This window comes from Cylas formicarius, unplaced genomic scaffold (assembly GCF_029955315.1).
Source record: "Cylas formicarius isolate icCylForm1 unplaced genomic scaffold, icCylForm1.1 PGA_scaffold_1__22_contigs__length_36826433, whole genome shotgun sequence".
NCBI lineage: Eukaryota > Metazoa > Arthropoda > Insecta > Coleoptera > Brentidae > Cylas > Cylas formicarius.
The window spans coordinates 18,600,261-18,621,634 of record NW_026844264.1 but is presented as its reverse complement, the minus strand read 5'-3'; the positions used below and the strand labels follow the sequence as shown (position 1 = coordinate 18,621,634).

At 31.5% G+C, this 21,374-nt stretch overlaps 1 protein-coding gene across 2 annotated transcripts in view; it reads right to left on the bottom strand.

The window, feature by feature from the left end:
- The window catches only part of LOC132697375 (gastrula zinc finger protein XlCGF53.1), a 343,567-nt gene extending 324,511 nt beyond the window's left edge, over positions 1 to 19,056 (bottom strand). For both annotated transcript variants that reach the window (XM_060662825.1, XM_060662826.1), the window contains exon 1: positions 18,372 to 19,056. The gene's annotated coding sequence lies outside the window, so the exon portion shown is untranslated. The remainder of the gene's footprint in view (positions 1 to 18,371) is intronic.
- Between the last annotated feature and the right edge of the window lie 2,318 nt (positions 19,057 to 21,374).

The following is a 21,374-nucleotide window of genomic DNA, read 5'->3' as shown; positions in this document are numbered from 1 at the left end:
CCTTCGGCTTTTCGCTTCCCACCCATACTCAATTGGTGATAAATGAAATGGCGTTGCTCATCATGCTTGAACGGTTGGATTAGTTTGTCGAAGACAGCCTGCAGTAGCTTCAACTTTACTAGATATTTAATCATTGTACTAGAAAACGGTATTCTTGAGGGTTTCGGCATGGAATACCGCAGCAATTTAGAGAACTACAGTAATATGTTTATTATTCATCTTTCGTTTCCATCTGAAGACGTCAGTTGTGTCTCATTTTAATTTGTATTGACAGATCATACGTCATGTTGCTATTAACATATTAAAAAATGTTTGTTTTTTTTTTTCAACGATTTGGAACTGCGTGTTGAAGAATAATGAAAAGTTATTTTTTTAAATAAACTGATTTTATCAAAGCTTTCTAAGACATTATTTCTCTAGTCGAAGTGAATGTAATTTAAAATTGTGGAAAAATTATCTTTTACAAAGTAATAACAATTTTGATCGTAATTTTAGCTGATATTGGGAGAAAGAAATCCCTAAAATTTCTATTTTATAATCCGCAACTTCATGTTTTGTTGTAGTGGTGCGCTGTCATATAGAAATTGTAATTCAGTTCAGTTCAATTACTATTTTAATTAGAAACAAGGTTAGATTTTAATAGTTTATTGTTACATAATATATATTTTTCGCATTTTTTTAAAATTGCGAAAACTATTATAAACGAAGTATTCAATTTTTCGCTGTCTAACTCGAAACATGTTAGCTAACAGCGGCAGTGATTGTCGGGGTCTATTTTAAATGACGTTTACTTCTAGAAGACAAATATTTTAAAAAAATAGCAAATGTTAAATTTTTAAAAATGTAAATTTATGTAACTTATCTGAAACATCGATCCAACAACAAATCATATATATCGTTAAAAAGACAAAATTAATGAGTACATAAATAAAAAATTAATTTAGAATAAAACAAAATACGATTTTTTAATAATTTCATTTTGCTCACAAAAGTGCATTCGTTGCTCACAGTCGGGAGCCACATCGGACATTTACGTACTTCGTAAAGGGTTTGGGAACAATCGGATATTTTCGGTAGATTTTAACAATCACGTTTTGATGTTTGTCAGTTCTGACGACCACACCACACGTCACTCAATGAACGATTCATGCTATTTTGCAAAAATATCCCCAACATTTCTTCAGTCATCAATTAAGCTCTCGCTCCGCTCGTGTCAAAACAAACCTGTTACTAAAATGGTGTTTATAAAATTAAGAAATTCAAAATGCATTAAAAATAAGTACGATATTTTCAACATATATTTTTCATTGTAGTAAATAGTCTTGTTTTAAAATGTTTCAAGATTTTATTCCTAAATTGAAAATCCAAATTATGAGATTACATCCTCTCTTTATTTGGAAAGTATTGCCTTAAAATGATGACTTATAATTTTAGAAGGAGAAAAAATGTACCTCTTTTGAAAATGTACTACATTCTTTCTGTTTTATATTCAAATGTTCAAATGAAAACGACAAAATGTAACACGGTTTCGAATTAAGAATATGGCTGTGCCGTATTTTCAATGGGAGAAAATATAAGTCTATAAAATAATTGTCTCAAAATTATGATATCATTGAGTAATAAGTTTGATATCGTCAATTTGAAAATCCTTTTAAATTATACTTTCCATTATAGTATATAATTGTACAGTGTAGTTTTAGGTTTTACCGGTGTAAGGAGTATGGGTTGTCAATACAACAATAATTATAGAAGACTCGTTGAAAGGTTGGGGACTTCCAAAGTACGTTCTAAAAGTATTGAGAGGTATGTATTTAGAACACTATTTATTAATACTGCATTCATTACCTACGTCTTGTATGTAATATATCCGGGCTCTTGGACAAAGTACCAAAATTTGGTGTGTAGTAGATGGATCCTTCTATTTTTACAAAACTAGATACAGACCAAAAAATGTCATGAGACGGTGTTGAAGTAGTTATACTTTTAATGTATGTAAGGCTAGAAAAGCATATGTGCCATAATTTTGTTTAGATTAAGTGTTTATTTTAGGCAGCAACAATTAACATGTTCATGCACTTCATAAGCTGAAGAAATTTTTAAGAATTTTGTCATTTCTTTATAAAAAATGGTTAAACTGTTGTATGATTTGCTATAAAGAAAAGCAGACAACCGCACACCAAAATCTAAAATACGAAAAATTTCCTATACAAATTACAAATTAAATTAAGTTGGTAATGAATTTTCTTCGTCTAGAATTAGCTTTAAAGTAACTAAAGTAACTTAATCTAATTTAAATTTGCATTCTTGATCACTTCTATGTATATAATAATAAAAATACTAGTTTTGGATAGATAAAATTAACGCAAATAATGGAAATATCAGCTTCTTAATAAAATTTGTTATTTATGACTGATCTTTAACAATGGTAAAAATTTACATATTTATATTTAATTTAACTTTAGTAACACCTCCGAAAAAGGAAATTATCAAAAATTACTGGTCAATGTTTTAGTCAAAATATAAATATATAAATAATAAATATTTTTTGCATGTATTTTCCTGCTCTCAAAAATTAAAGTTTTCAATTGGTAGAATGGTCTAAACAAAATTATACAAATATTTAATTTAAAAATATCTCCATTTTTATGGTAAAATTACCACCGTATCAATACAAAACTGGGATAAAATCAAACAAAATAGCTATAACTTAACGTAAGTAAATAAGTAGTAAATTTTATTTTTTAGTATTTATCTAAGTATATATCTAAATAATTTATACGAGCAAAAGGTCAATTTAAAATTATATAGAAGAACTTTATATTTTTAAAACTAGTCGGTGTATGCTAAATTCAAGTTGTTACATAAATTTCTAAAATTTATAAATGAAGTGATGAATATTTAATCTGAATAACCGACACTTATGTTTAAAAACTTTGAAAAACTTAAGCGAAAGATTTCATATTGTTAAAAAAAAATAATATATTGACAAAGCCAACTTAAGCTCAAATTGAGCTTCACCTATTAGAACCAAGTATTTTGTTATTTTCGTGTATATCTATAACATATTGATATTGTCCGACATCAAAAGATGGTAGCGAGTTCTTGCTTTCTTTAAAAAAAAAAACGCCCCAACTCCCTTCTCAGGAGCGCTCCACCATATCATGATAATCTAACACAAATTCACTTAACTGACTAAGATCGTCACGTCTTTTAAAACCATGAACGCAGCAAACTGCATAAAAAAACAATTTTAATAAACGCAATATTTCAAATGATTAAAAAAAGGTAGGGTTTCCATAAACTTTCGCGGTTTAGTTATAATAAATTTACATCACTACGCACAATTCACGGCGTTAAACGTGTGGACATAAAAAAGATGGTTGTCTTTGTGCGTTACTAAACCTCTTGGGTATGGGAACTCATTCACTAAATGTCATTGCCACCAGACTGTGCGCGTGCATGCAGCAAATTAAATCTACTACAAATATGGAATCCAATTAGCAGTCAGAAACCAAACGAATGATTTGTTTGTGAATAGGTGTATTTTTATCAGATTCCTTAATAAATTATTCGTTAACACACATGTAACATTATTTTGTTTTTCCGATCTCGACATTTACACCAACAATTTTGAATTACGAGTTTAATCTAAACAATGGATCGCATTCGACATTGTGAAATATGTCTGCTTAAGTAATAAAAACTGGAAAATCAGCTTAAAATGTGTTACTGGTACAATTAAAAAAATGAACTTTCGACTGATTTGAAATGTATAATTTCTTATTTTAAAGAATGTTATATAACATTATAATATTGCAAACTGTTCGTTGAATAATGATGTCACAAATGGCATAAATATTTCTTGTCTTGAACAGGCCAAAATCGAGATTGGATGACTAAGTACTTGGTGGTACATAGAAATTATTCTATATTTCTATTCTATTCAAAATTTTAAAGTCCAGTAACTAAAAAATCCGCAACAGATTCTTCAAAAAAGTATATATCACTCACATGCCGGCAATCACTTGCAAAATATCATTTCGTGAAAACCTTCTATTGTTGATCGGATTTTTATTCACCAAAAAGAATTGCTTTCATGTACCAAGTGAAACAGATCCTTAAGTTTTTTTAAACTATACCTACAATTCTAATTTGACAAGCCAGAAATTGTATATATATATATATATATATATATATATATATATATATATATATATATATATATATATATATATATGAATTTTTGTTGGATGTAGTTTCTTGGACCGTCGCGTGTATATTTTCTTCAATTTCTCTTGGGTATTCGGTCTCTCGAAAACAATTAATGTGATTCTTCTAAATATTTATTAACGTTTCGATTGTAATTTCGATCTTTTTCAAAATATTCTTTTTTTGTATAGGTGACATATATAACAATTAATGACATTTGACGTTGTGTTAATATATAAAAAATAAAAATAATTTGTCAGCGAATATTTTATACGGCAGAACAGGTACGGATGTTTTTTATTATTTTTTATTATATTGGATAATTTAATTTTGTTAGTTTAAAATTGAATGATATATATTGTTAAGGTTTTTAGAATCGGTTTTGTAATTAATTAAATTTTTGTTTTTTTTGGATTTCTATACTTTCATAAAGTTCTCTTTTTTTGGTGTTAGGTTCTGTTAGTAGGACTTTAACTTTTTGAAAATTAAATGTGTGTTTGGTGTTTTCGCAATGGGTAAGAAGAGCTGTTTTGTTTTTTTTTTTTGTCATACTTATGTCCGTTGATTCTATTTTTTAAATATTGGATTGTTTGTCCTATATATTATACACTGTCGCAATTAGAGCATGGAATTTCATATATTATATTGCTGTCAGGCCTGATCCTAATCCAGAAATTATTGTTATAGTTCATATAAGTTTGTTATTTTTCAACAAAAAAACTAAAGCCACGTGACCCCACTTTGGTTTGCACAATAATAAACGATATCAGTACGTTAAAAAATTTAGGAAACAAATTTTACTCACTTATTTGACACGTGGTTAAAGATAGTCTAGTAATATTGTTTTATATCATTAAAATCATATAAAAATTCGGACTCACCAAAAAGAACACCTGATCAAAGTCAAATTTCAAGTTGATACTGTTATAAAATATAACGATTGCATCAATTGTAGCTATACTGTGTACTATTTTTTATGCATAGATCGAACTAGTTTGCTTCTTTCTAAAACAGATAATTTAGTGCTCTAGTTCTTTATGCATGTTAATTTTTCAGGAAGCGAAATGGCCTGAAGTTTGAAGACGTAACTTTGACTGTTGAACTAGTATTGTTTCTTGGCTGATTTGTTGGCTCTGAAAATATGTATGTTCCACATTCTGAGATGTTGATTTCATAACTCTATATTTAAAATTAATTTCTGTAAAACGAACATCTCGAGTAAAATGTGTTTATTATTTTCCTTTTAACTATTCTTTGGCAATAACGCTTTAGTTTGGTAGATATTTTTAAACCGTTTGACAATAGAAAATTGTCCGTAACTCTAAAATAGAAAACTAGAGCAATAAAGGAAAGTCATCTTGGGACAAAATAATAAGCCCACTCTGCCAGCTCAGCTAATAGTAATGCGGACCTTTTGCTATCATTGTAATGCACGTCCGGATATAGAAACCTATGTTGGACGTATGGTAATGGATGTACACGAATACATTTATTGTAGTTTGATTTATAGGTCATGCATGCATTCCGTTTATTCGGTTCAACAAGTTACTTGGATTTGTATTGGTTAGGTTTCGTTACAGTCATTTGCCAATAGTTGCCACTTTGATCGAAGCATTATAACGACGACAAGAAACGTTGTGTGTTCCGCTTTTATCCGTTAATTTGGAGGCAAATGTTGACAAAATAGTGTGAAATATTACTATTCACAAAACTTCTGGATTCCTCCAGCGTTGGTTGGCCCATCATCCTGTTGACTTCTTCAGAGCTTAACTCAAGCTGCAACACTAACATCCGGAAGTTTTGTAAGTAGTATTACAGTAGCCTGTGGAAGATTTTGCTAATAATCAATCTCAACGTATAGACCTGGACGATTTCGGCAAGAATGTTCTACAGCAGTCCATATATTTTGCATTTTCCATGCACTTTGCCACCCGCCTAGGGGGCACCCACATAAATATTGGAAATCATTACGCAGCGGCATTTAAACATGCTGCTAAGATTTGCAAGATTTGTGTGTTATGTAACACAACAAAATCATTTAATTGAGGCATAGCTAGAACTAGTGTCCTGTGACTACTTAATTATTCTTTGAGGTTACAAAAAATCATTGACCAGTAAAATTGGACCTTTATTTTTTTAGTCAATTTTTTATGTTCCTAGTTCGGAAGACTTAGGAACATTTTCTACTGATTTTTCTTTCCGGATATCGCTTCGACTCTAAATATGGTTGAATTTATTTTAATAAGTTGTTTTTTTATTGTCGGAATCATACATCAATTGATTTCGTTGAACATAGGCAATGCTCAACAGGACCAAAGTTGTCGAAGCCAGTGGCGTATTTGGAAATTATATATTTCAATATTTTCGTGTTTTGCTTTGTTCTCGCAAGAAAAAATAATCAATGAATGATTAGAAACGAAATTAAAGTAATTATTATAAGATAACAGATCTACATAAGAAACAGGTAAATGTTGTAATGCATCGTTATAGGAATTATATTTTCCTATTACATATCGAAAGCATATTTAATACAATTTAGGTGAAAATAAGTAAATGTAAATTGTTGCAAGCATGCTCCATGAGTTAGAAAACATCCATCAACCAGAAGCGTTGAATTAACAAATAGATTTATTTTTACTGTGGTCCATTAATTGTCTACATCTGGTAGTGCTTCAAACCAGTTTTGACTGACTAAAATAATACGCACAAAGGGATAGAGAAAACATAGAGAAGAACAAAAATACATCGCGATTGTAGAGACGTTGAAAATCAGTGTTATTACAGTAACGGTCAAATAATAGAAAATGATATTTTAGGATAATTTTCATTACTGCTACAAAGGAATTAGCTACATTTCCACTATATCATTATTGTTATAATTAAGGTGTGTTATTTCATTTGAAAATAAAATTAAGTGATAAAAATATAATTTTATCCTCTAATTTATTAAACAAAAATTTCATTTGTAAGCTGCAAACGAATTGGAAAAGTTGTTATGTAATAATTCTTAGGTTTTTGTTTGGGTGGAATAACTTATATTTAGTTGGATATCCGTTTTCCTCAATTACACTCCTATGTACGCAATTTCTAAAACGTCTCAAAGTTTCTAGTGAAATAATGCTACAAGCTTATAATCTCGAATAATCAAGATTTTCAATTATTTTTGAATATATTCCTTTTAAGTATCACTAAAAAAATTGTATTGGATTGAGCTCTGGATTTCTACAGCTAGCTAGGCATGCAGTATCTCTCAGAGCAGAATGCTATGGATCCGATCACAGAATTTTCACAATATTGATAAATTTTACCCCGCATATGGTTGACGATTTCCAATATGTTAATATATTCACACTGAACCATGTTTTTATAATATAACGAGGGTCAAATTCTTCATTTTTCATTTTCATTCAAGTTCTCTTGGATTTTATACGAAAACGCGAACAATTTGACGAGAAATATTTTAAAATTAAGGGATTAAGGAAGTATTGCCACCGATGTTAATAATGATCTGTATGTTGTTTTTGTTGCCACTTGTCTTTTCTTTTACTGAATAAATGGTGTGCAAAACGTTTCGTAAACGCCATTTTCATCCGGAGTTTATTTCAAAACTGGTGGGGAAAATTTTTACTAAATGTCTGAAGTTACGTGACAAATACCTATAAAAACATCATGTTCAAAATCTTCCAAAAACATCTGACTAAAATATTAAATATAAAACTTGGGTATTTTAGAGTAAGAAGTAGAAAAAGGGCATTTCATATAAGAAGAAAAGTATTTAACAAAATATGTATAAAGCCTAGTATTTTGAAAATCGTCTTTTTCACTCTACGAATGAGGTTCGAAAGTACACCGCATATTGTCAAATGTTCCGAACGGCTGCTGATTTGTCATAAATGATTGATATAAAATCAAGATTGTAAAATTTTATTTGCGGCGGTCGCGCACGCATAAGCCAACGCGCCTCAATTAATTTCGTGTTTTTATCACCGACTACGTACGCATTTGACATGTGGGTGAATAAATGCTGAGTGGTGATTTATAAATCGGTTCATTAATAAAACCAATCGATTGCGTATGCACGCCATATAGTCGGTGAGAAATTGCAGGAATTTCCCGTCAAAGATATACCGAGCGGGACAAAATAATTTACCGAAAACTTAGGTTTTTTTGATCTTTTATTTGAGTTGACACTGCGAGTGTGATGGCACTACTGTTAAAGAAATAGGATATGCCAAAATTAAAGACGTCTTCTCATAATCTACATTGACATTCGGTGTAGTATAGCTTTGATAGCGATCTTCAAGAGCTTTGTTGTGTACACTGATTCCTTGCTTTTGCATCTGTCAACACCGTTAGTAATCATGTTCCTAAACGTACACCGTGTGTCAAATAAAACGATCCACTATACGATCTGGAAACCTATAGAAGATACGAAAAAAAGTTTCGTACAAAAGTTTCTTGAACTCTCCTGAAGATTTAAAAAATGTTGATACAGCATGTCCCAGAAGTGTCCCCCCGACATTATTTTAAACGGAACACCTTGTATATTTCGACATTTTTTGAATCCTTGGTTAAAATAAAAGTCACCTTCTTAAGAAATTCCTATTCAAATTTTGCATAGTTTAGGCAGAACTTGAGATTATGTGTGTTTTTTTTTCATATTTTGACTGCGCCATATAAAATTGTGTTGTGGCGCTACTGATCCAGGTATTGCAACGAAAATTGAACCACAGACTAAGGAGACACTACTCAATCAGTTTGACAGATGCGCTTCAGCTTATATAGGGTGTCCCAAATAGTTATTAGAGTTTTGGAACACAGTATATTTTCATTCAGATATCAATTCTAGGACAAAAAAATATGATAAGTTGGTAATTTATCTTATATTTAAGTTTTACTTACTTTTTGAGGTTTGAGATAACACCCGTATAAATTCTTGTTGAATTTAAAGTTGCCTACATTAGGTCACTTGTTGCCAATATTAGTCATTTTTAAAGATATAATAATTCAGATATACGAATAAAACCTATTGCTAACAATACAGGGTTTTTTAACACTTTAACAGATTTAATAATACTTCAGAATACATATTTAAAGAAACATTAAATAGTTAATTATCTAGCTTGATTGAAAATACCTAATAACAAAAATAAATATTTAAAGTTTATAGGCTAACCAAACAATTTAGTAAATTTGAATAAATAAATCCTTAAAACAAAAAGTTAACTAAAAAGAGTTCGTTAATTCGGTTTAGTTAAACGTGTTCCTCTCAGCATCTGGCATTAAAAGAACACAGAAATATCAAAATATTTAAAAATGTAGTTGGCTACGACATCACAATCTTTTTTTTTGACGCATTAAGGTATAAACAAACTTTGACATTTCTGTTTGTTTTATTTTTGTTCACAGTTGTCAAGTTTTTTGTTAGTATATACTTTATTTTTATTTTATGTAAGTTATAGTTTTTTGGTTACAATGCCGCAATAACTGCTAAAATGTTGTAAATGCTGCCTGACCAATAGCAAAAGTGCAGCCTTACCATTAAGGGAGTATCAGAGAAAGTTTCCGTGGGTTAAAATACTAACCAAAACAATATTTAATCCATTTATCCATCACCTGTGTTCTAAAATATAGAAAAAGGGAGAAACCGAGCACTCTTTTATCACAAAACCTGAGTTGAACGTAATATTATACTTCACTGAATATCCCAAAAATTCTTTGCGAAATATTTCAGCTGTATGACGTATTTTAAAATGCAACAAAATAAACCCTTATAAATTTCTACCAATTCAATTTTTGTTTCACCATGATTTTGATGCCAAACGAAACTTCTGCATGGTCATGATGGACGAACATTTTGAGAGGGACATTTTTAACAAAACATTATGCACCGATGAGGCGATTTTTACGACGTTTGGCGTGCACAATAAAAAATTGCCACTATTATTCAACAGAGAATGATTTTTTCATTTAAAAGAATTAACCAGGACCATCGGAGTGTTAAACACAGAATTGTTGGCCCCATTTTTTTAAAGCTATTTAAACGGACAAAAGTTTTTAATTTTGCCAGAAGTAAACAACCTGCCCGACAACTTGCGGGAGAACATTATATTTAAGCAAGATAGCGCGCCTTATCATTGTCGTCATCAAGTTATAAATTTTTTAAGAGTAAATTTCCAAAATATAATTGGTAAAAATGGTGACATCGCGTGGCCACCGCGAAGTCCTGATACTACACCCATGGACTTTTTTTGTGGGGCACTTTAAAGGATCGTGTGTGTAAATCGCGAAATAACTATACAGTTGATGATGACCTTAAGGAAAAAATTAGGCAAGTGATTCTTACATTAAATAATAGTGATGTGGTTAAAAATGTGGTCTTCATCATTATGAAGCCCTATACAATCTCTACAGAGGATGCACAATATAATGAAAATTTATTACAGTATCCCATATTTAAGTTCTTTTTACTTATTTGATTCTTTTTTTTTGTTTTATAGGTCTGTTTATTCAAATTTGTTACGTTGTTTAGTTTGCCTTTAAACTTTATTTATTTATTTTTTTTATTAGGTATTTTCAATCAAGCTAGATAAATTAACTATCTAAGTCGAGTTTTTTCAAAATTTCCACGTATTAATGGACACCCTGTTTTGTTGGCAATAGGTTTTATTCGTAAATCTTCAGTATTATATCTTTAAGGGAAGTGGTATCACGTCTTTGCTATTTAAAAAATACTTAATATTGCCAACAAGTGACCTAATGTGGGTAGCTTTAAATTCAACAAGAAATTAAGAACTAACACCTATGCAACTAGCATACCAGTATATATTCAAAATTTAAAGTACATATAATGCATACGACATAAATTGAATAAAATTAAAAATCTTAATTATTCAGTTCAATCGCATAGTAAATTCATTCATAATTTGCAACTAGTACAATCTGGTTTTTCCTCTTCAAAATAAGCTGATAACAAGTTTTAATCACGCTGTGTTTTGTATTTCGATTACTTATATTGTGTCTGTCAGATATCCGTAGAGTAATTATTTCATGAGAATCGCGACAATTAGTTGTTACAATTCAGGAAAAGCAACAATGTTGTCATATAGGACAGCCATAATACGAGTATAATTTAATAACTCGAATAAGGAGTTAGAATCTGCTTTTCTACAAAGAATGTCACAATAAACGGACTGTTTTTCAACTCACCTATTTATATTTCATTGAATAAAATGCCAATCCAAAGTGAATTATAAAAAACACACGTATTTCATAATATCGTGCCTGGATCATTAATGAAATTAAATGATTGCATACGAATTTCGGATATCTTATGCAGATTTGTTTTGTCAAATGGTTATAGAACCAACAATTTGTATAAAAATTCATTATGCTGCCTTCAGCAACTCTTCATTAAACTGAATTAAATTCCCAAATTTACCGAGAAAAAAATAGAATTTAGACTTTTCCCAGGAAAATTATATTGTACGGGACTCATACGATTTTCAACTAGGAAATCGCCGCTTATGATAAATGTTGCCATTACGAAGACGAAAACGTATGATTGCCTTTTGATATCCGGGACATTAATCTTACGTGGCAAATGGTGTTCTAATGGTTCAAATGATGTCAGGCATGTGCACGTCCAAAAAAATTCGCAAATGAAAAATTCTATTGCTAATTATTATGCATACGATTCACACCTCCGTATTCATGAGACATTAAAAGTGCGTTTTATTTAATAAACACGCCTTTGACATTTGACATAAAAATACAATAATTATAGCTGTGTGGTCTTTGTTCTAGTCCGCCCGAGAACGCAGCGAGCAGCGGCGTACTCGTCAGAGTCATGAATATATTGTTCAGTATGAATTCTGCATTAAAAAATAAAAACCAAAGTCCGCCATTTGCTTCATCATTTAAGTGGTTTTATTTGTATTTTGTTAAAACGAAAGCGCGATTATAAAAATCCATGCAGTCGAATAACGTACGTTGTATGATCTGTTCATAGATATAAAAAAGTGACCAATTGCTTTTGAATGGTCATTAACATACAATGCAACAAGATTATTACCTAAAGTTTAGAAATTTAAATTCAGGTAAAATTGTGGACCCTAATAGAAAATAATTTTATACCTACCTGTGTTTCATATTCTTTGGTTTGGTATACTACTTAGTTTGAGTTTATTAGTAATCATTCTTATTTCATGTGTGATACAACGTGTGTTGAATCGTGTGCGAATTATGCAAAATATGTGCGAATCTAGTGTATCTCAGGAGATGCTCCCGCCCAAATGTAGAAAACACTATTCTATTGAGAGTAAGGAAGTTATAAGCAATATTTATTTGACTCTCATTTCAGCGAGGAAAAAAAGAAGCGATGCTGACATTTTCTCGAATGTAGATGAAAGTGATCTAGATATAATACGGCGTAAAATTTACCAGTTATACGAGGAACAAAGCGTGCCTACATTAGATATCTTAATTAGGAGGCTTGAAAAAGATGAAACCGGTGTTAAATGTGGCAGAACTACCTCATGGACGTGTATAGTGGATTTACAGAGAACAACAAAGGCCAATTATTTACTTGGATGAAACCTGGTTCGACTCTTATGATACCCCGAATATGGGTTGGGTTGGCTCAACTGATAAGTATAAAACAAACGCGCCAAAAGAGGTAAAAGAATAACTATTTTGCATGCTGCCTCTAAAGATGGTTGGATTCCATATGGACTTTCTCTCTCTGCGAAAAATATTAAAGATTCTTCTCTGGATTACCATGAAGACGCCACCGCTGATTTATTTTAAAGTTGATTTAAAAGCAAACAAGTTTCAAACATTCCTATTAATAGCGTCATTGTAATGGACAATGCAAGTTATCACAGTAGACAGTTGACTAAAACCCCTTCTCCATGTGACATAAAAGCAACAATCCAAAACTACATGTATAATAACGACATTTATTTTCACGAAGATTATACCAAAAAGCAATTAATTGAGGTTCTACAAAGCTTGAACCTACAAAAGGAATACGTCTGTGATAATTATGCAAAAAATCTAGGGCATACAGTTTTAAGGCTTCCACTTTACCACTGTATATTTAATCTCATTGAACATGTTTGGCACCAACAGAAATCTGAAATTCGTCGTAACAATGTTTTTCCCCGTGTTAACTCCAATATCTTCAAACTTATAGAAACCGTTTTTAACATCCCTCCACAAAGTTGGTCAAATTCTGTTAAACATATAGAAAAAGCAGAACAATCGTATATCCATTCTGCAAATAATATAGAACAAATGATAATTAGAACAGGTAATGATAGCGTTAGTGACACTGATATATTATGTGAATAATTTTAAGTAATTTAAGTAGGTTATGAAAATAATTTGTAGTTTTATTTTAGATTTAAACATAAATACATAAATAAATAAATATTGTTTAGTATCTTTCATAACAAAAACCCTAAATAATTAAATTTTAAGCAAAGTACGGACCTGTTCGGCCATATTTCATTCTTATAGCTTGCCCGGGTCTTTCCTTAATTCATATCAGTTAGTCACTTTCTTATATCTATGAACAGACTTTACCTAGAAATTCATGATCAACATTCCATATTGATTGACGTAGATTCAAAAATCAAGTGACAAACATCGATTTGTTGATTAAAGAAAAGCGCGTTCTGTTTAAATTCGATCAAATTTAACGCGACTAGATCAAAATCAACCTATTCGTTTTTGACATAAACGGCCAAATAGAGATCAGCTTTCCGCATAAGGTAATGGAAAAGTAAACAGTTCATCGAGACTAGTTTGATGAGCTCCACAAATAATATTGACATAGATGGTAAAGAGTACGTAATTTCACGCGAAAAATTTATGAACAGAAATGTATGAAATTGCTAATATAAGTGTAATGGGCAAAATATGTAATTAAAGTGAAAATCGCAAATAACAAATATTAATCCGGTTACCAGTTTATTACTTTTTAACTTGATGGATGATTGTTGTTTACAATAATGGTGGTTAGTGGTTATGGCTAATTCAACCATTCTTACCTAATAACGACTGTAAGCAATCAGTATTCTGTTCCTCCAGTTTTAACCACATAAAATGTCAAATTGATATTCTATTGTTAAATCATATTATTAACTAGCAACCACATTTTAATAGTAAATACGCAACGGAAAGAGAGATGAAACAATTTTGTCGTCTAGCTAGGATGCTATTATGTTACCCAACCGAAACAGCAGCCGAACGAGACCTCCCAAGGCTTGATGGAGTGTAAGTGTAAGTATTCTGTTAAGGATAAAGCACCATGGGTCTGCTAAACCTTACACGGTGTGATAAAAAACACTCTCCTTCATGTTGACAGTCTGACGCACCAAAAAAGCATCCGCTATGTAAGATAAAAGCTGAAGGCAAGTCAGAAAGAAACTTAAGAACGAAAACAAACTTATACAATAATTGATTATCTAATTAGTGTAAATAAATTACTAATTTATAAAACTGTTATACAACAGATTTTTTACAGCATTGGCAATTTAGCAGCTGGTATTAGATTATTATTATTTAGTTTTCAATGTTTAGGATACAAGATACCAATATCTAATCCATTCATATTAGAAATCAATTTTTCGTTCAAAATTACCCGAAAAGCATCAACAAAGTCAATAATGACTCGTGATAAATATATATAATAACAGTACCGTTTTCGCGTTTCCAAACCGTTGTCAAAGCAATCTTCGCAGATCCTCGGTTAATGTAAATGAATAAAACAGAAATAACTGTGCGTGTGCGTCATGATTCACTCAGAGCACCACGTGACCCGCTCATTTATAATTACATTTTAACATTCAATGCATTCTTTTAAAGGTAAATGCGTTTCCTTTGCGATAGACGTCCGTTGGTTTTCTTATTTCTTGAATGCAAATATGTATATGGCTAAGGCAGTGCGGATCTGGCTTCCGCAGATTTATATAACTTTCTTGACTATCAGGAAATCATCAATTAATAGTTAAATGAAATATTCTGTGATTTAGTAGATTAATAAATGTTAATTCTGTTTAATATTACCTTGCGCGTACATCATTTTATTTTTTAACGATTAAATTATTTTTACTCATTAATAAGCACATTGTGGTCGAAGATAAATATAGTTGTAAGAAGAAAAATGCTATCGACCTAATGATTGAAAATTTGAAATTATAATGTAGATTTTATCAGCGAAAAACAAAAATATATACCTAATATTGAAAATCTCCTCCATATAACAGGTTAAGGACTTCTCCAAGTTTTATAAACGACACTTTAGTTAGGAGTTTGTTTGGGTGTCCGGAGAATTTTATTACTTTGTTGCGTACTTTTGTCGTACAGAATGACGTGTGGCGTTTTGAATCAATTGAAACCATTAGAGCACTGCCCACTCGTAACTAAAGTGCTGGGCACGCAAGAGTGTTTATTAAAGCTGACATTATAAAGTGACACTGCGCAAGGGCATAATTGGGTATTCTAGATCAAGGGGTACAAAACAAAAATTTAAGTCTTATAAGTGATCTTGAATTAACTATATTAACTATATTCCTTAGAAAGTAATATTTCGACAAAGCAAAGAGTAATTTTTAATTTGTTCTTTTTCGTAAATAGGTAGGACAAAAAGAAAAAAATCCATTGTCCGGACCAGAAACATTTAAAAAAGTTGCATCTAGATATAATGTTTCATAACTAACTTAAGTACACGCATATTACTTTCCAACAATAAAGAAACAATCAAATTTTATTTAGACGCAGAAAATATTATAATATATAATGTGATATATAATCAAAATATTAAATATCTCAAAAACGGGAAGAGCCATACATGAAATATGTCTAGAATTGAGGAGCACGAGGTGTTCAAAAGTCACTAATAGATATGGCATTCATACCAATTATATATTATATACCAATTTTCGTATAATACTACGATAAATTTAAGCATTGACTAAATTTTAGTATTTGTAACTTGGAAGACACACATAAGGCGTCATACTACATGGACGGAAATTAAATTTGATGTTTATAAAACAAAAGGTCATGATGTATCAGGCATATTGCTTTATTTAGTCAAGTGACCAATAAATCATGATTTGAGATTTACATTCTACTTGCCAACATAGGTAGAAATGTAATTGTTTAAAGTCAATAACTAATTATCAATTTCTAGGAAAAACTCTCTTGTTTTTTCTCACAACAAAATTTAAGTATTAATACATAAATCGTTTTTCATTTTTCTGCATGAAAAATGAAGTAATCATAATGAGCAGTGTAAACTTGTTGCCGACATCTTGAAGGAAAGAAAATTGGAAATTAACCAGTGTCAATTGCTTAACTTTTAAATTGAATTTTACAAAAAAATGCATTTTTTTGGATTTCCGATTTTTTGCAAATTTTAATTACATGTGAGCATTTTGTTGTAAAAATGACTTATAGAAATCTAATTGAAGCTTAAGAACTTCATTTTAGTGCTGTATTTGGCGAATGTGTGTCTTTTTGATAGAAAGTTAGGAAGAGTAGGAAAAAAACGGGTTTTTTTATATGAGATCTTTGTGTTTCCTTATGTATCTGTTAAAGAATTTTTTACTCCCGTCTGTGAAATACCTAATTGCACACCGATCTAACGTGCGGGAAGCGTCACTTTACCACGTCAGTTTCGTTTCCCACGGATCCGAGCTACTTCGGACATTTCCGGGATTTTACCGCACGGGTTTGAGAGTAATCGGATGTTTTCGGAGATATTTCCCACGCCTTGACTTTTGACGATGATCAATTCTGACGGTCATACCAGTGAATGTATTCGTGTTGTTTGGCAAAAATGTACCCAAAAACTAACGGTCGTAGAAAAAGTATAGTATGCAACACGTTCGGTAAACTTTTTAAATCACTCGTTTATTAAGCATATTCAGCATGCCCAGAAATGATGAGCAAAAATTTTAAGAGCTGAATCTACTAGGACATTTAATAATAAAGTTCATATAGTATTTTTTCGAAAACTCAAATTTCACGTAAAACCCTTAATGCCTTAGCAGTCCTTAAGATCTTCGTTTTTTTCTGTGGTACCGTCAATAATTATTGAGTATAGTGGAGCTGTTTTTGTACCATCTTATAGATGGTACAAAAACAGATAATAAGATAATTTTTTTTTTGGATTTTGAAATAGCAGTTAAAGATTAAGGAAACTAATAATTTTCGTATTTCATTTCGAAACAAGTGTTTTTCCACAACTAATTTCACTGTCAAAATTCACTAATATTTGGTTCATAGCATGCTTGGATAGTTACTAAAACTAACCAATAATTGATCGGTTTATTTTATTGTGTTTTAACAATAGAGTGGTATGTTTTAAAGCTTTTTCAATGGTCTTCTAGTGTTAGCTTTCAAAAATGGCAAAAAAACTATTTAAATAAGTCTAATGACATTTTCACTGAAATGGTGGGCAACCCCTTTGACATTATAGCTTTTGCGTCAAAAAAGAAAAGAAAAAAAATACATTATTCATACGGGTGCAAAATATAAAATTAATGGGCTAACTGGGAAAATAGTTCATTAAAAAAAAATTTCCATGTACTGTAATTATAATAACTGTAGTAATAATATAAAAACTTTAATATTAATTTCTTGAATCCTTTTCATATAAACGCTGTGCTAATGTTTTAGGTGGTCTACTTTTCACCTAAAATGTTCACCGCATTACCATTTTACGATTCATAATATTATCGCTAAGCCCGAAAGAAACTCGCACTATGTCCAATTTGGTGATTTAATCAGTCAAATTGAAGGTTTATGCTGATTTATCTGCGCAAAGTAATTTATATTCGTTACTTATGAGGTTCGCTACACAACCACTCTCTATTAGGCTGACTTCGAGCAATAGTAAGATATGCATCAACCAAAAAAGAAGAAAAATAACAGCCTTGGGTTATAGATATATCTCTTCGTTTATTTTCACCTCATTTGAAGAAATTAATCGCTACCGACGGCCGGGAACTTTCCCGATACGCTTGTCTATAATTGGTTCGGCATTTGCGAAAAGGAACACCGCAAATAAAATGAATTCAGTTGGAACCAAATTACTTAGGCTAGGTTGTGCCGAAACCTGCGCACGCCTTACTAAATTATTTACTTACATAATTAAGACATTTAATCCTACTATTGTGAGATTTAAGCAGTCCCGGCGTCAAAGTTTTTCCAAAAGAGAAATTATGCGGATGCCAAGAACAATCGTCATGTATTGTCACTTCACTAAGCACAATGTATTCTTAGAAGGCACTGTACAATTTGAATAAACAAATCTTTTCCACTGTCAATATTTGCTTTGAACTCGTATAACTTCTGTTGTTTGAGGACTGTTTTATGTTCCTCTTTTCACTAAATAAATTGCTTGGGTAGCTTTTGACGGCATGCGCTCAAATTAATGGCTGGCTTTTGCGTACCGATCGAACACATAAAAAATCCAAGGTAGTCAAAAACCGGGCTTTGCAAAAGTCAACGCAAATGCTATACGGACGCAACTGATAAAGGCATTTAATTTATGAGCCAATCTTAGTAAAGGCTAAGGCCCGGCAAGTTTTTAACTACACAAAAACCGTTTTTATTCAGTTTACGATCTCGAAGATTGCCGGTTGCTGCGGCATAAAAATAAATTCCCCAATGACAAATTTTTATGGTCATTAAACTCTCACGTCACTGAAAACTGAACTCGCGGTGCACACGGCGTGCAGTTCATTGAACATTCCAAGGATGACCAGATCGAAATATACGTGTGCTGCAGGAAAAGAATCGACCTTCCTGAGCCGGATGTCCTTAGTAAACTACACGCTACCTGTTGGTGCAGAGCGCGCAGTCTGACTAAAAACCACCCACCTAGCTTAAGACCCAAAGACCTACATTTGAGGTGCCCCACCATCTCCCACCTGGGTAGCCACGGCGATGGCTTCGGCTTCCCCACTTGTGATGCAGACTCCGTTCTCAGGTGTTAAATTGTTGATATCGCGACGGTTCCTGATCTTCATGTTTATATCCTGAATCGAAGAACGGTACGCTATGTAAAAATGTGTTGAGTTGACTGATATTTCCTGTCTTTATTGAGTACAAGTTATTTGCGAAAAAAAAAACGTATTTTTAGGATCATTGAATTGACATTGAGTCTGCCCGATTTGTCTTCATATTAGTACTCAGGTGATTTCCAAATGATTAAGTAAATTATAATTCGCATACATGATGGCGTTTTTGGCAAACTGCTGTTAAAAACAATTCTCCGCCTTCACAAAAATCATGTCGATTATCCCCCGTATATGTTCCAAATGGCCGCCGTAAACTATGTTGATGGTATTCAGCAGGCTTATAAGGCACATTAATATAAATTACTAACCAAAAATAAGGATTTATTTTTAATATATTAAAGAATGTATGCAAGTAGTAGACCAAATGACACGATCTACTCTAGTATGACAAAAAAGTGTGCTACCATACATACTCTAAAGAAATATTGAAATATTTAAAAAGATAATAAAGATAAGAATTTATCTAAAGTTTCAAATGAGAGAAACTTCAGTAGACTTCAATGAGCACGTAGACCAGTAACTTCGTACCATCTACATCAAAAGGAGCATATTTCAATATACAGGGTGTCCGGAAATAATTAGTATAAAATGCAAGTGCTGATTTTACTTGGGAAATTAATATAGCATTTTTTCAAAATCCTAAAATAAACGAAATAAAAGGGTGGCAAATTTTTCTTTTTAATGAATATTCCTTAATAACTTTTTTATAGATTGCCGATTAAATTTATCACACTTACTAATAATTATCCACGCAAATGTCCTCATATGTTTACATTTCTTTACAAATTCGTGTCTAAAATTCCCGTTTTTGATAGGTAGACGAGGATATGTTCTTTAATCCTCTAAATATTCTATGAGATTTTAGTTACTGACTAATAGATGGTACCCCTTCTGCGGTTAAACTGACTATTTTAACGATTTGCCGACGATCAGGTGCGACTCTAAAACATTGTAGGTTGGCATCTCACCCAATTGCGTTGGTCTTTCCATTTATCGGGAAAATTTTCGTTTTTGTAGGCATGTTTGTGGTTGAGGCCATTTATTGTTATATTGACATATTTTGTCTTTTTTTGTAGTAGTAAAAATATTTTCGTCTTCCGGGCTCACGATAGAAAATAAAGTTTTCCAACTATGAGACTTTTTTGTCGACGGACAACTCACCTAATCCTACAGAAAGCGGCCAACACCGTCGGTTGCTCTGCAATATGAACTATCTATCTATATCTTAAGTAGAATCACCACTTAAATTTTTGCTCATCATTTCCGGATCTAGGGTATAGGAAGCGCGATGACTTAAGACCTAAAGACAAGTAAACATTGTTTACATTCTAGAATGTTAAACCGTAAGGGGTTTTCCAGATCGGATTTTTATTGGGCTGTGTTAACAATTAATTATCTTGTCTCTCCTTTTTTTTCAATGCTGTCGGCAATTTAACAATTAAACTTAGCTTTTATGTATATACAATTAATAATATAGTTAAATAAATAATTAATAATATAGTGTATTCGTGTATAGTGGTTCGAGTATGAGCCCATTTTTTTTCTACAAAATTTTGGGATCTTAGGAATAAATATCCACTAAATGATACACTTCAAGCTCAACGGTATATTAAAGATACGTTATGAAGAAAGTTAAATTTAGGTGCGATTTATGTAAAAAAATCAACAAAGCAACTTCTGGATCAAACTGTATGAAATCTGGGCTCCCTAATAAAATAATTGGATAGTAACTAACAAATTGAAATAACTCATGTCTTTAAACCAAAAACTTAAAATTAATAAAACTAAACTAACTCGCTTTATGAGGCGAAGAGGTGATCACTTGAGGTTTAGTTAATTGTCTTCCCCGAGTAGGATTTGTTTGGGGCAGGTGAGACAAATTTAACTGTCTTTCCTGGAACAGATGGTTCTGAGGTACCATACGTTCGGCTGTAACAGGCTGCGCTTGGGGCATAATGTTGCTGTTCTCTCAGCCAGAATTTGTTCATATATAAAATCGAAGAAAATGTGACGATTGAAATGGTAAATTCCCATCGGCTTAAAACCACCAGCAGCTATTTCGGCACA